A 17,069-nucleotide genomic window follows, 5' to 3' on the forward strand; every position below is an offset into this window, starting at 1 on the left:
CATTGTGGACTGGGCCCACACCTACACCCAGGTGACCAGTGTCTCCGATTGTTGGATCTGCACTGCCCTTTCAGCAACAGCTGTGGATGGCTTGCCCTGGCACATGCATCCAGCTTCTGTGCAGAACTGGACATGGCTAGAAACTTGGGGCCCCACAGACAAGGGCTGGGATGCAACACAGCAAGCTTTGAATAGAGGGCATCGCAAAATCCACGGCAAGCCTGCCCCTTGGCTGACTCTAGTGTTCATGATGGGTGGAGCTGGCTAATGGGAGAACATGTGGTGCCCCCATTGTGGGTACCACAATAAATAGAGCAGCACTGGGGTAAAGTCACTGTGGGATGGTTCCCTGCTGAGGTTTGTGCAAACATAACACGTGTCACTATACCAAGGGTGTGGTGGAGTAAGTGGCCTTACCAAGGCTGGGCCCCCAGTGGACTTTGTGCCCCCCTTAGAGTTGGTGGGTCTGTGGTGGCACAGGATGGCCGTATCTGCCAGCCAATTGGAGTGTACCTGGGGGTGGCCCTATGTGCGTGCCACTGTGCTTCCCACATTGCCTAGTCGCCTGCATGACTACAAGATGCTCAATTCCCAGTTTTTGCGAGTGCGGTGGGCCTCTTGGTGGTTCTATCCCTTAGCAATAACTATCCCTAGAGTAGGTGTCATTACTGTGGAAATGCAAGTTACAGCCCTTGCAGAGCACACAGCTCGGGCCCTGAGTTACACCTGAGTTGCCCTCCTAACCTTATCCAACTGATAAGGTTAATCAGATTAGGAAGGTGGTGCTGCAAAACTGGATGACCTTAGACATAGTCACAGCTGCCCAAGGTGGCCCCTGTGCCTTGTAGAGACACAATGATATACTTTCATCCCTGACAACCACCAGAACATAATGGCAGCTTTACAGGGGGTGTCACAGGAGGTTAAAGTGATTAAGCACCTTACTGATGACTCCCTGCAGAGATGGTGTATCTCTGGGCTCTGGCCTACATTGAGTTCTAATAATCATGGGTAGCATAGCAGGAATATTAGTAGTAGGTTATTGCTTCCAATATTGTTGCTGTGGCCTATGGGTCCAAGGTGCTGCCCTATGTGCACAGGTCCCCACTAAAAGGACTCCCTCAGTCTAGTGGGTAAGGCCTGATTGCCAACGCTGTATATCAAATCTCTCAAACCTGTGTACCCAAAACTTATGTATAAAGCTTGTGTGTGTGTATATCGAGCCTGTGTACCAAAGCTTATGTGTATAACCTGTGTATCCAAAGCCTTTGTCTCCCTCGGCCTAGGGGGTGGAGTGTAAGGAACATAGCTGTGCCTTGGTCAAGGATAGGCCGAGGTGAACATCCAGAGTGACTCAGCGAGTTTAAAGCACAGGTGTATACTTCCACTTGTTACCACAACCATGTAGCCATAAAATGGGAAGGCTCATCATTTGGCTCTAAGCCACTGTTGTCTATAAAAGGTATCATTGCCCTGCTGACACTGTAAAGGCGCCCTCGTGCCCAGAGAGAGAACGAGGTAAGCTGCTGACCCAGAAGACAAGGGAGAGCTGGCCTCGCAGCTGTGCATGGGAGTGGCCAGCTCAAACAGCTGAGAGAGAGCGGACACTGTAAGAGAGCTGCTGCGGAGAGAGCTGCTGAATAAAGCCATGTTTTACCTAGCTACAGCTCCTGCAGTTTTCTTTCAGCTATTTGCCACTCATCCACCCACTCTCTCCAGACCTCAGCATGGCTGGAACCTGACCCTGAACCTAACACATGGAACTTAGAAAGCTGTTGCAATGATCCAGGAGTGATAAAGTGAAAATGTGGATGAAGGCAGTGGTGAGTGAAGTGGGTGGGTCGCCTACAAGATAATATGTTCTTTGATTTTACTTGCTGGTGTGAATTTTCTGCTTCATTTTTACATGACCAGGGTAACACTGATTTTAAAGCCTCTCTATATCCATAACCTTTATCTTCAGTTTATCTCCAGTTTAGCAACACACCATGGATAGAAAAGAGCTGGGTATGGATCAGGGGGAGTGGAGGAAGAGTGAAGAGTTAAGGATGACTCCCTACTTTGTGTCTTGGGCCACTCCATTATCATAATGCCGTTCAGTGAGATGGAAAATGGCACTGAGGTGAAGCAAGTTTGGAGTAGAAGAGTACAGATTTTGAATATGTCATAGAACTTCTGGGTGATATTCATGGCACAGCTGGAAATATAGCTCTATAGTTAGACTAATTAACTGAGACAAATGTTAGCAAAAGGCTTGATACCTGTAAGTACTAAATTATAATTTATTAACAAAATTTAACCACCAATGACACATCAGTGGTGATTTTACTATTACATAAATTTCAGAATTACTATTTTGGGCTCCCTGAATTTGTAGTATCCCTATGTACTCTGTTATAAGACTTTTTTGTCTCCCAAAAATGGTTAGCTGGCTGAGTAAAGCTGGCAAGTGTGATAGGAATAGAGGGAGGGGTGGTAATAATAATAGCTATAATATACACAATGTTACTACATGCCCTTAACCAGTAGAATCTCACTTAATCGTAACAGTCATGCTATGAGATGGGCATTATTGGTATCCTCATTGTTGAGATGAAGCAAAGAGGCTGAGTAACTTGCCCAAAGTTAAATATCTGGCATGTGACAGAACCTATATTTGAACTTTTTCTGGTTCCACAGCTCATGGTCTTGACCACTACCCTGCAGTTAACTTGAAACACTAGTTTTTAAGTAAAGGACAAAACATTAGGATGAGTCCAGCTTTAAGAATTTAAATAAATGCACAGTGGAAGAAAAATCCCAGCTAAAGGCATTGGGAGTGCTGGCTGGAGGGTAATTGAGTGATATCTTATGTGATTTCAATATAATTAGGAAAGAAAAAAGAGTTATGTGAGAGTGAAGCTGTGATCAGGCTATGTCTGATTTGAGTAAAAAGAAATATTAAGCTGTAGGAATGAATGGATGCTTCCATTTAGTAAGTACTGATTCTGCAATTGGTAGCTCTTTTGTGTAAAAAGTATTTAGTGTGAAGTGTTTTGATGTAGGCTGCCTTTCTGCTGAAGTTCAAAAGGGTAAAAAAAAAAAGTGTAATTATCCTAATAATTAATATCAGTCTTTTTAAAAAAATTTAGGCTTAAGAAACATAGGCTGGGTCTGGTGGCTCACACCTGTAATTCCAGCACTTTGGGAAGCTGAGGTGGGAGATCTCAGGAGGCCAGGAGTTCAACACCATCTTGGCCAACACAATGAAATCCCATCTCTACTAAAACTACAAAAATTAGCTGAGTGTGGTGGCACATTCCTATAATCTCAGCTACGGGGGACGCAGAGGCATGATAATTGCTTGAAACTAGTAGGTGGAGGTTATATGAGCTAATATTGTACCACTGCACTCCAGACTTGCAGAAAGAGACTGTCAGAGGGAACAAAAAGCAGCACAGAGCACAGTTATATTTTAAAAAGAACATGTGCCTTTTACATCAGACCACCAACATTTCATTTTCTGTCCCCAGGGAAAAGCATCTTAGTGTGGCATCTGCATCCTCAGATCAGCAGCATCAGCATCACCTGAGAACTTGTCAGAAATTCAAATTCTTAGGCTCGCTGCAGAGTTTACAGTCAGAAACTTGAGGAGGGGGCAGCAATCTGGTTCACCAAGTCCTCTAGCTGATTCTAATTCATACTCAAGTTTAAGAACCTCATTTAGATCAGATAGTTTATTTTCAGCAATAATGCATCACAATTGTAATAAAAAATAGCATAATAGTGTAATTGAAAGTTTCAGATAGTAGTTGCTATTATACATTAGATTGTTGCAAGATACATTTAGGCATATTTCACATGTACAGTTGGTTTCTGATTTCTATGACTATGCATAGAAATTCTCCTTTCCTCTCCCAGTAGTGGTTTCTCTACCCACTACCACTATCACAGCTGAAAAGGAAGTTGTTAGAAAACTAATACATTTTAGATAATTTGCAGTTTATAAATAGAAGGACAGAAAAGAGCTGAAAAGTATGAATCGTTTTGGGCAGTACACACCCTTTCCATTGTGGGGCAGTCCACAGTGGACGAGAATAGTTTTTAATTCCATTATATTCATTAAAGGTCTGATAGCAATATTCTAATAACATGGACCACAGGTAAAATTTAGAAGGAATTGTGTAAATTTCTAGGTTTGGGTCCGTAAAACCAGCTTCACAGATACTGGGGGGATACTCAGTTTAGCTACCATAATAATATAGCTGAAAATAAGTTCAAGGTAAGGCATTGGGAATGTAGGTAGGCCCTCCAGAGGTGTGTGAGATCTTATTCTGCTTTAATAGAAGCATTGCTTCTCCAACTAGAATGAATTACTTTCTTCCTCCTTGATTGTAAGATCTTATACATATGGCAGGTTCATTGATTCATTCAACAAATATTGATTGCCCGGGAAATACAGTAGTGAACCATATAAAAATGCCTGCCCCCATGGAACTTACTTGCTAGTGGGAAGAAAATACAATAAATGTCATGTGCTCCATAGTTATAAGTGCTATGGAGAAAAATAGAAAACAGAATAGGGAGGTACAGAAGACAGAGATGCAACTTTAAATTGGAGAGACATCACCAAGAAGATAAAGAGCTGAACAAAGACCAGAAAGGAATCAGTGAAGGCTTTCATCTAGAACCTGTGCAGAGAAAGTGAAACATGTGTTGAGGAGAGCTAGTAGGATAGTAAGTGGGTCATGTCATCTGAGAAATGTCAGGAATGTTTAACTTGCAATACAGAAGATAGTGTTAGCTGCCATCAAACACTTGAAGAATGGATTTGGGAAGAATTTAGATTTTCTTTGTTTTTGCAGGGGTGAGTATGCAGTAAGAGAATCACAGCTACAGGGAGAGTACTACCTCTTGGAAACAATTTTCATGATGTTGGTCCTGCCTGTAGACAGGATATTGCCTTTAGAGAGCCTAGTTTATCTTCCTTAAAGGAGTTTGATATTGTTTGGATGTCACTTTAGTGGTGGTAATGGTGAGGGAATTAGAGCTTTAGAAGGTTGATTGCATTTATGCCTTTGAGGTTACTCACTATCCCGAGAATCAGATTCTGGGATTAAAAAGCAATAACATTGTTATTCCACACGTAGTTGCCATCTGTTAAAAAAAATAAATAACTGCACTGTATAAACTATAAAATCCATTCAACAAATATTTATTGAGAGCTACTGTATGCCAGGGAAATTTAGTCAACAAGTTTGGGGTTCATTTTGCTTGAACTTAACAGAATGTTTACTTTTAAAATTGATTTACTTTCCAGACATTTTCTTTTTTCATTTTTATTTTGGAACTTCATTTCTCTGCAGCAGTCCCTTGGATTATCAAGAGTAAATAACTTGCTATCCTTAAGATTTATGTTTTATAAACCTAGGAATTGAGAGGGTAGCAACTCATTCTCTGGTGCCTTGGTACTATTGTGGAACATGAAATGGTTCGGCTTTTAGAAATGAATATCTTTTCTCCCAACTTTCTTGTTGACATTAGCATATCACCAATTTTCTCAAAGAAACAGTTTTTTTTAGGTATTTTATCTGCAGCAAAGGATTGGTAGTTATTGATTTCTCATCCACTGTGGAATATTTTATAAAATTAAAATGTGTTTGACTTATTCTAAAATGCATAACAAAAATAATTTGAATTGATGAAGGATTGGGTCGATATGTGAAAGAGCTAATAGAATAAAATGTTAATTGTAGAATTTAGGTAGTAGGGGTCTGTGTGTGTGTGTGTGTGTGTGTGTGTGTGTGTGTGTGTTTGCTTACTACAAACTTTTTTCAAATTTTCTATATGTTTAAACCTTTTTATAATAAAATATTGGGGAGAATTATGCTTTTGGATGCTATGGCAATGTCAAATCAATTCAGATTTTCTGTAACTATGCTTTCTGTACAGTAAATACTCACAGTCCTCACTTAACATAGTTGATAAATTCCCAGAAACTGTGGTTTTTAAGTGAAATGACATATAATGAAATTGATTTTAATGATAGGCTGATTGATATAAGTAAGAGTCAAGTTCCTACAGCCTATTTCTGGTCACAGAAATATCATCAAACTTCTCAATAAAAACCAAAACACTTCTAATATTTAGCATGGAAATAAATGTGAGCTCTACATACACTTAATAAAGATAAATAAAAACAAGTAAGACAATTATTTATCCACATATTTCAGTTCAGGGTCACAGGTGGTCAGAATCCAGCAGCTCAGGGTACAAGGCCACAACCAACCTGGACAGGACAGACACCATCCCATCACAAGGCACACTCACGCACACACCCACACTAACTCACACCAGGACAATGCAGACACAGTGAACTTCACATACACGTCTTTGGGATGTGGGAGGAAACTGGAGTACCTAGAGGAAACCCATGCAGACTTGGAGAGAACATGCAAACTCCACACAGATAGTAGCCCCAACTGGGAATCTGTTTCTTTTTTCCTTCATTAACACTATATCAAAACAACCTTATTAGAGGACTACCTTCTGTACTTGCTGAAGGACAGGAAACAATCTGGGTCCTGGCATTGGTCCACAGAAAACATTTTAAGTAGCAGTGATTTAAAAATTTATTTTACTGTATTATCTCATATAATACTAAAAAAAGTGTTGAGAAAAGTTATCATTCCACATTTTAAGCATATATCAAAACATCACGATGTACCCAATAGTATATAAAATTGTTACTAAATAAAAAGTTTTTTTTTAAGTTATATTGATACAGAATGGCTGGGCTCCCAGCCAAAGCCCCACCCTTAATCCTGGAATGGTGGCTGTTAGTGAAAACAGCTGACCCCATTTTTCCACCCAAATGTTGCCTTTTTGCCCTGCCACACCTCTGTCCTCTGCCCTTAAAAAGCAAGTGGCAGAGCAGCACGAGCTGCTGAGCATCAGGGATACAAGTGGCTGCACAGTGAACTGAGAAGCAGCAACTGAGCATCAGAGACTACAGATAGATATGGCTAACTTCAGATGGTGTGGCTTCAGGGAAGGATCACTTTCTTCTTCCCTCACCATTACCTTTCCAACTCCCATCCCGCCAAGAGCCACTTCCATCACCAAATAAAATCCTCCACATACACAACCCTTCATTCATATGACCTGTCTCTTTCTGGATGCCAGACAAGAACCAAGAGTGCAGGGGCTTGGAGCTGCTCCAGGGCCTACACAGCCTGTTCCCACAAGGGAGGAGCAACTGGCTGGTTCCAGTGTTCATTTGTTCCAGTCCCTACAAGCGCTTGCTCACACATTATCTCTTGTGAGGAGTGGCCAGTGGTAGGCTGAGTGAAACAGGTCACTCAGTTCCTGCCCAAAAATGGGCTCAACATCAAGGGAATTATCCCGTCTCAAGATTATCTGTATTCCATTGATGAGGAAACTGACCCAGAATCGTTCAGAGTCTCTTAGCTGGAACTCTCAGGTCTTCTGATGCCTGAGATACTCTCAGTTTTGTCACATTATTTCCCAGCTGATGAGAGAAAAGTAGCGCAGAAGTAAGGATGAGGTAAATAGAATTCCGTAATTGAAGTTGCAATGCTGTAAAGCTGTAAGACAACAGGGGAATACTTTTTTTTCCATATATTAAACATAAATCATTTTAAGGATTTATTCAACATTGGATATATTATGAAACTTCAAAAGTAATACACTAGGCTGGGCGCAATGGGTCATGCCTATTAATCCTAGCACTTTGGGAGGCTGAGGGTGGTGGATTGCCTGAGCTCAGGAGGTTGAGCCTGGGCAACGCAGTGAAACCCCACCTCTGCTAAAATACAAATAAATTAGCCAGGTGTGGCAGCATGCACCCATAGTCCCAGCTACACAGTAGGCTGAGGCAGGAGAATTGCTAGAACCCGGGAGGCGGAGGTTGCAGTTAGCTGAGATCGTGCCACTGCACTCCAGCCTGAGTAGCAGAGTGAAATTCCATCTCAAAAACAAAACCAAAAAAGTAAAAGCAATACACTAAAGTTTTAAGATTTATTTTCTGTATTATTACAGTGAGGGCAAAACGAGGAAAGCATTTTCTTTATAGAACAGATGGAACAAAGGAGCCCAACCAAGAAACATTCAGTCTTTTCCATCACACTGAAACACATTGAATGAAGCTGGAAGAGATGGCTTAGGCTGAAGATATGGCTTTGGAAAGCTGGTATCTTCTTTGACCTTGTGTCTATAAACATGGAACCTTTTCTCTAGAAATGCATATTTGCCATGCCATTGCTCCCTCTCCCACGATGAACAGCATGATTTTTCTTCCCCTTCAGGGTCTCAGTCTTTGTGGCAGTGTCATACAGATTGGAAGCCCGAGTAGGGTGCAGTTATCTTTGCGTTTATGCACGTGGCTTGGTAAATCTTCACTTTCTGTCTCATAATTACAAGGCTAAGGAGAACTTGCTATTGCCTTAGAGAAGTTTAAGCTACGCATTTGCTTGGGAAATACCTAGAAAGAAAGATTCAAAAATCTGCTATTAGCTGATATTAGAAGAAAACACTTTAGAGAAACTTCATAATATTGATAAGATGATGGTCATACGATATGTACGTATTTTTTTCTTTGTACTTTTCAAAGCCCATTTGTGTATTTGTGTTTCTTAGGGTATAGATTCATTTCAGTTCTTAAAACAGGATATAAGAAGGCATGGGCAGTTCAGGGCTTTATATCTGATGTTAGGGTTTTTTTTAAATTTAGATTTTTTTTTTTTGAGACAGAGTCTCAGATTTTTTGAATCAGAGGTCACAAGATTTGTGACTTCCCCAGTTGGTCCTATAGATAACATCACTTTGCAGAACCTAAGATTGGCCTTTTGAGGCATGTTTCACATTTTGCATTTTTGACCACCAGCTAAATCCACCCAGACCTACAATAGTGGTGCATTGCATCCTGTGGCCCCTACCCAGAGGCTAAGTGCAGGAGGACCGTTTTCCACACCCCTGTGATTTCATCTCTAAGCAGTCAACATTCCTTATTCCCCAAACCTTTGGCCACCAAATTATCCTTAAAAAAACCCTTAACTCCAAGCCTTTGAGAGATTAATTCAAGTAATAACTCCATCTTCTGTGTGGCCAGCCTTACATAAATAAAACTCCTTCTCTATTGCACAGTCTCAGTGAATTGGTTTTGTCTGTGCAGCCATGTGGGAAGAATCCATTGGATGAATATAACAACAAAACCACACATTTACTGTTAACAACATTGTATTATAAAAAGTGACTTCTTGCACCTATAGTTTCAACTTTTAGAATATTAAATAAAGTTAGCTTTATTAAATGTACTTTGAAATCCTTGTATTTTTTTTTCCACTTTGAGTTCATGAAAACTTCATTCCACACTGGTCAACACACCAGTCTTTGGATTCAATAACTTTCCAAAGTTCGTTACTATAAGGACATGATGATTTCCTTTAAAATTTGAGTATCTAGTCAGGTTTCGTGGCTTATGCCTGTAATCCCAGCATTTTGGGATAAGATGATGCTAATATCATGTGTACATATTTTTTCCAGAAAAAAAAACAGCTTTATACTATTTTTTTAGTATATAGTATAGTAAAAACAAATAATATAAAGCTATTACACTAAAATAGTATAAAGCTATGGGAGGCCGAGGAGGATGGATCACCTGAGGTTAGGAGTTTGAGACCAGCCTGACCAACATGGAGAAACCCCATCTCTAATAAAAATACAAAACTAGTCGGACATGGTGGCACATGCCTGTAATCACAGCTACTCAAGAGGCTGAGGCAGGAGAATCGTTTGAACTTGGGAGCCGGAGCTTGCGGTGAGCTGAGATCACACCATTGCACTTCAGCCTGGGCAACAAGAGTGAAACCCCATCTCAAAAAAAAAAAAAAAAATTGAGTATCTAGTGATACTAGACACTACAGAGATTTTAAAGATGCAGTTTGCAGTGTAAACTAGAGAGAGGTACAATGATGTATCACAGGACAGCAGTTTTATACCTTCACAGAGCATGGGGAAGTGTTAAGATGGCTTAGAATAGAGAAGTACCATCAAGCTGTGGAATGCTGGGCAAAGAGGTGAACAGGAGCATTCTCCCTCCTAATCCTTACCAGTTCATTTACTGCTTGGCCCTTCCAGCTCAGTTGAATGAACCATAAATTGATGAATTTTCATACTTGATTGGACGATGGTGAAGAGGGGAGCTCTAGAATGAGACTGGGCTTAAATCTTGACTCTTCTACACTCTGGCTGTGTGATCTTGGCTATGTCTGTTTACCTCTGTATGCTTGCTTGTTTGTTTGTTTACATTTTAGCTAGACACTAGCACCTTCTTTATGCAGTTGTGAGGGTTAATACACATGAAGTCCCTAAAATAAATTTTAGCTATTTTCAAAATGTGATTTTTATCATGTGACTCTCTTCCTTAAATACTGGTGGCATTCCATGCTCCTGGAATAAAGACCAGAGCACTTTCCACGCCTGACAAAGCCCACCCATCCTCCTCAGGCACCTCCCATTCCTCTGTACTCTTGAGCCCTTGACTGCAGCCCAGGAAGCTGCCTTAAGGCCACCTTAGATAGGCTGTGTTCCCTCCAGCCACTGTCCCCTGGCTTCTTGGTTCCTTTTTATTTGAAAACACTTTGTCTTCAGATTTCTAATCACCTTCTCAGGGAGGCTGTAATGACCTCTTCAACTAGATTCAAACTTTGTTACAAACTCTTCTGGCACCAGAAATTCTCACTAATATTTATCAAGCCACAGGCATATCAGCTTGTATACACATTTGTTTGCCCCACTGTAAGCTGTGGAAAGGCAGCAAACCCTTGTCATTTTGCTTATGACATCTGATCATATTGCCTGTCATTTTGGTTTGTCTTGGTAAACGTTTATTGAACACGTGGAGAGCTGTGGGGGTGGGAATATACTCAGAGTGTGGAGGGCTACACAAGTATTCCCCTTTAATGGAACAGAAAATATGTTCTTGAGAACAATGGAAGAGAAGGCTGGAAAGGTAGGTTGAGGGAGACTTGGATGCTTAAAGAGCCTGGCACAAAACAGTGCCAGCAAAGAATCCATTGACTGGCTTTGGGCATACAAAGTGATCTAAAAAAAAAATACTGTCATCAAGCACTTAAAGTCCATGGAATGAATCTCGTCCCATGGAAATGATGGTTCAGTTCATGGTCCAGAGACGTTCCTCCATGATAATCTGGATGTGCCTCTGCATTGACCCCATGTCCTTCCTGTACGGTACCTCCAGGATGTGGCTGAGCAGCTGACAGCAGGCTTCCAGATCCTCTTGCCTCTCCAGATGGTACTTGAACTGATAGGTCATCAAGGGAAGCAGGATCTCTCTGCAGTCATGCTAGGCGAAGTGCATATTTAACTAGGGCTGACAGCATTCTTCTCCAAATGCTGTATGAACATAAGTTATCATACTGCAATGTAGTGGGCAGTCATGATACAGCCTGGTATATAAAATTTCCTCATTTTCCAAGTGAATGTCCAAGTTGAAGGGTAAGCAAACCAACTTTAAAGGCAGAAACATTTGGCTCTTGTTTTCTCACTACTAGTAGCAAAAGACATATTTTCTGCTAAGTCCTCATTCTTTTGACAGTTTCTCCATAGTGTTTACATTTAAGGTGCCATTAATAAAATTCTATGAAGGACCCTGAAAAGTAATTGAGATACTTCACCTTAGTTATTATATTGTCTACTCTAATGTATTGTGTGTATTTCTCTTAAAGAGAGTAATCAGGTAGGAACCTATTTTTTCTTCCCAAGAATTTTTTGATAATTTAGTCCAAGTTTCAGACCATGGTGTCTTTTCCCAGGGTTTACTGCTCTCCTCCCCACCCTCTTACCTTTAGTTTGTTTCCTTAGGTAAAAGATGTATAAGTAGGTCTTGTTTGTTGCTTTTTCTTTTTTTTTGAGGTTCAAGAGGTTATAGTTTTTCTTTGTTTTCTTTGGGTTCTGGGATGCATGTACAGAATGTACAGATTTGTTGCATGGTGTCCATGTGCCATGGTGGTTTGCTGCACCTGTCAACCCATCATCTAAATGTTTAAGTCCTGCCTGCATTGAGTTTTTGTCCTAATGCTCTCCCTCCCTTTGCTCCCCACACCCCCAACAGGCCCCAGTGTGTGTTGTTCCCCTCCCTGTATACATGTGTTCTCGTTGTTCAGCTACCACTTAGGAGTGAGAATGTTTGGTGTTTGGTTTTCTGGTCCCATGTTGGTCTGCTGGGAATTATGGCTTCTGGCTTCATCTATATCCTTGCAGAGGACGCGACCTCATTCTTTTTTGTGGCTGCATGCTATTCCATGGTGTATTTATGTGCCACATTTTCTTTATTCAGACACAGGCATACATATGTTTATTGCAGCACTATTTACAACAGCAAAGACATGGAACCAACCCAAATGCCCATCAATGATAGACTGGATAATTTTAAAAAATTTAGTACATGTTATCATTTAACTCACCTTGGTGGATGACCTTTCCAAAAAAATAGCTTGAAATGAAAGGAGAGAATGTCCCTTTGGAGTTTTCACTTGAATCAGAGGCAGCGCACTGGTTTCCTGGTACATGACCATTGTTCTTTCTGCACATCTAGGGCGTGAACAGGGAGGCAAAGTGTGTCCTCTTAGACAGCATAGTCAGAACAGAGCACTGGGCTCCTTTGTGTTTCTGTGTCTGGTGTCATCACAGAAGAGTCTGTTTTGTGTGAGTCACAGACAGGTCCCACAGATGGACAAGTGCTGCCTTAATGTGTTTCCATTCAGTAAAACAGTTCATGTCTTGGAGCTTCAGCACATGCGAGGTTTAGATTTTCCTTTTTAAAGTGTATCTCTTTTAAGTTTGTATTACAACAGGGATGAATCAGGAAATGAAATGTTTCTGTGTAAAATAATACTGGTATTTACGTACTGGAAAACCAAAACTTATTTGATTTCTAGTGAGACTAAACTTCACCACAGTTACAAAGCTTCATGAAAAATAGTTTTAAAAACTATGTCACGGTTTCTTCAAGGACAGCATAGGTTGTGGGAATTGTGAGACAGTATATTATTTGGCATTATTAAGGAGAAAAAGGCATGTCTTATATGTGGGACTCTTGTACTTTTCTCAACGTTTTGTTGGCTGAACACATACTGGTAGCCTTCGCGGAAACATCTCATAGGCACGAGGATTTGGCAGGCAGGTAATGTTTTTCTCATCATTATAAAATCCTTTTAAATCAAAGAAATAATGCATGGTTCAAATCAATAGCAATGTGTGAACAATAAGGGCTTCCGTGGAAAAGTATGTTTGAAGCCTTGTTTGGACAGCTGGGCAGACTTACCCTTGGCAGATACAGTGGCTTGTGGCTGTAATCCTAACTACTCAGGAGGCTGAGGTGAGAGAATCACTTAAGCCCGGGAGGCAGAGGTTGCAGTGAGCTGAGATGGCACCACCACACTCCAGCCTGGGTAACAGAGTGAGACTCCATCTCCCATTTCCTTTTTCATTAAAGCATTCTAAAAGAACAGTTTACATCTGCTGTCTTCGTGTCTTCTTACCATTTTATCACCTCTTCTACCCAGCTACCCTTGATCTCTGCATCTGCAGATAGAGCCCAGAGGCCTGCCTCCCCTCACATGGCCCCCACCCTTATAGTGAATGTCCCTGCTAGTATGAAAGTCCTCACATTTTCCTCAGAAGGCCTTGCTGTGTTATTCTTTTGTGCTTTATTGCCCTTGTTCTTTTATTTTCTTTTTCCTGAAGTATTCTTTGTTTCTCTCTATCCCCCTCACACGACTCATGGGTTGTTCAAAACCTGTGTCCCTTTTCTCTGCCCTGTGATCTTCTCGTCTCCCCCAGCAGAGTTATTAACATCTTTTCTTTTGCCTTTTCTCCCTCTGTGTGGGTTTCCATTGCTACTGTCAGGCTACTATATTTTCATGTGTATCCTGTCTCAGGTGGTGTGAGTGTTTAAGGGCAAGGTCTTTGGCTCATTTATCATTGTGCCCCCAACATTTAGTAGAATCCCTGAAATGTTGTTAATATTTAGTAAATGTTGGTTAAATTACATATAATTGAACTAAGTATGGCTTCAGGTATGGTTTTGTAGGGGAAATGAATTCAAAAATAAGATTCTTGGTGTCCTTGTTTCAAAACTGTGGTTTGGTTACTTGGTGGAATCTAGCTCTGACTGTTAGGCAGAAGAACTTGGAAAAAATAAAATGCCTGCCAACTTAGAGTATTAGAATTGAAGCAATTAAAAGGTTTTCTGATGTCCCTCCTAAGACATCCATATTTCACTTTATATCTTGCTGGTCAAACTTTATACACATTACTAAATTTCTCAAAGTTCGTTGTTTTTACTTTGAATATTTTCCTGTAGGGAAAATGTTGTACTTTGTATCAGTTAGGATACACTACAAAGACAGGGAAAACACAATAATTGAACAGGGAATGCTTGATATAAACAATAACAAATTGTTTACTATGGGTAAATAAAACTCTAAAGAATATAGAAGTAGCAGAAATAGGGAGCCAAGTACCCAAAGAGGAAGACCACCCCCCTCCACCCAGGGCTGGGATCCAGACCTCATCGGTGAACGTGTGTCATACTGCATGGCAGAGAAGTTCACCAAAGTGTTATAGTAGTGAGACTTGCAGGGAATTGATGTTCTGGGGTTCTAGGGGGAAGCTGTCCACAGGGAGGTGCCACACTGCAGAACTCACTGGGAATCTGCCAGTGGGGATGGTGCACCGGAAGGCCATTCTCAGGGGTCTGGAGAAATGCTGCCCATGGTTGATGCCATGTGCCTTCAGGTAAGAAGAGAACCAGGAAGAAGACCCCCTTTTCTTCTGGTGTACGTCCTCTGGCACCCTCTATCAACATTGCTTAGAATTGTGTTAGCCCACATAGGTAGGACAATGGAATTGTGGAAAGGTGGAATTGGAGCTGAAAAGCAACAGATTGACAGCTGGCAGAGTCCATCCGTTTAACTACTGAGTTTCCCTGTGTTCCAACTTGAGTTATAACTATCGCAGAAATTAAGGTACAAATAGACCAAAAAAAGTGTATATATATAATGTAATGTATAAGATCATATGTGTAAATACTTTTAATATTTGTGAATATAATTCTAAATTGCATATAAGCAGTTGTTATGCAGCTTATAAATATCTAATTTATTTATGTTAAACGACACTGCTCAGTGAGAGTGATTAGATGAGGATGAGAAGGGAGATGGAGACATATCTTCGACTTCTGAAGTAGTTCTTGTCATTCTTAGACAAAATATATTGTTAAACATCTCAATTTCACTGTCTTTGATAGAGAAATATTTAAAGCACTGTTCCTATACCTGTCACTTAAGAATTCATTTGTGTTGCCTTAAAAACAAAAAATAAGACAGGGAAGCTTTTCAATAGTAAGTAATTGAGCTAGAGCTGGTAAAGAGAGAGGAAGTATTTTGGGACTGTGTTACACACGCAGAGGGTCCCTCATTTATGACAGTTCTGCTTATGATTTTTTGACTGCCATGGTAAAAAAGTGATGTACACTCACTGGAGACCACATTTTGAGTGCCTGTATAGCTGTTCTGCTTTTCATACTCGGTATAATATTTGACAAATTACATGAGATGTTCAATACTATAAAGCAAGCTTTGCGTTAGATGATTTTGCCCAACTGTAGGCTAATGTAAGCGTTTTGAGCATGTTTCAGGTAGGTTAGGTGTATTAAATGCACTTTTGACATGATACTTTTAACTTGACAGGTTTATTGTGACATAACCTCACTGTAGTTTGAAGAGCATCTTATTTAACAATGCAGAATTTACTACCACTGTTTCACTACATAAGTCAGTCAACCAAAATATTTGAGTTCCAGAAATCTTGTTGGCATTTAGCAAAGATAGAAAACAAGGAAAACAGTTGTGTGAGTGATTTTAAGAGGGAGAACTAAAGTGGTGGGAGAAGGCTTGGGGTCAGATAGTTGAGCTTGCCAGTCAGTGGTTCAAGTGAGTCCACTTTGACTGTATCAAGCAGGTGTGCTTCCTGCCGCATGCAGACAAGAATTGTCGTGTGCTGCAAGCAGTGTGGTCATAACTTGGGAGTACTTCATTCAGTATAATGAGTCAGTTCTTAGGGTAAAAGTTGAGGCCAGGCGTGGTGGCTCATGCCTGTAATCTTAGCACTTTGAGAGGCCAAAGCAAGAGACTTGAGCCTAGGAGTTTGAGTCCAGCCTGGGCCACATAGTGAGACCCCATATCTACAAAAATAATACAAAAACTAGCCAGGCATGATGGTGTGTGTTTGCAAGTCCCAGCTACCTGAGGGGGCTGAGGTGGGAGGATAGCTTGAGCCTGGGATGTCAAGACTGTAGTGAGCTGTGATTGGGCTACAGCCTGGGCCACAGAGTGAGACCCTGTCTCAAAAAAAAAAAAAAAAAAAAGGAAAAAGAAAAAGTTGACATTTTTGTTCTGTAAGCTCAATAACAGCATATATTGTACAGAGGTGGTATTAAATTGTCCCACAGGCTCTTCTGAGAGAGTCTTTTGACATTATAGAAAGAAGAAAGCAAGAATAAAAGCAGTCTTATATGACCCATAGAGGATTCTTAGGAATATCAACAACATAATAGATGTTTAATGCATCTTATCTGATACTTTGATTTATAACTTAGCAGAATGAAGAGATTTAAGGCCAACTCTGGTGTCTCTTTCCAACTATAACCTTATCATTGTACTTACCTTTACCCAACTCTTGCTACCTGTCTCATCAACTTGTTCCTCTATTGTTATCATTGTTTTTATTTTATTTCTTTTCCAGTGGTAGTGGACAATTAGAAGTTCCTTAGAGGTATTGCTTTTCAAGCCTCCATTCTTCCTAGATATAAGTGTGTGAGAAGTTGGGGAGGTGGTAAAATCAGGGATGGGGACAGGTATATTCTAACCGCCCTGCTAGCTGTTGGGCAATTTTGAGTAAAAGTTACTTATGATAAATATTAACTTGGATACTAGACTTACCCTACTATTGGTCTTCAAGTCCACATTCAAATGATAGAGGTTCCT

The 17,069-nt window shown here is 40.6% G+C and overlaps 1 protein-coding gene across 16 annotated transcripts in view; it reads left to right on the plus strand.

Moving 5' to 3' along the window:
• CADPS2 (calcium dependent secretion activator 2) overlaps positions 1–17,069 on the plus strand; it is a 564,672-nt gene that overhangs the window by 187,570 nt on the left and 360,033 nt on the right. The gene's annotated exons all lie outside the window — the stretch shown is intronic.

The sequence above is a fragment of the Callithrix jacchus genome, chromosome 11, assembly GCF_049354715.1.
Source record: "Callithrix jacchus isolate 240 chromosome 11, calJac240_pri, whole genome shotgun sequence".
NCBI classification, from domain to species: domain Eukaryota; kingdom Metazoa; phylum Chordata; class Mammalia; order Primates; family Cebidae; genus Callithrix; species Callithrix jacchus.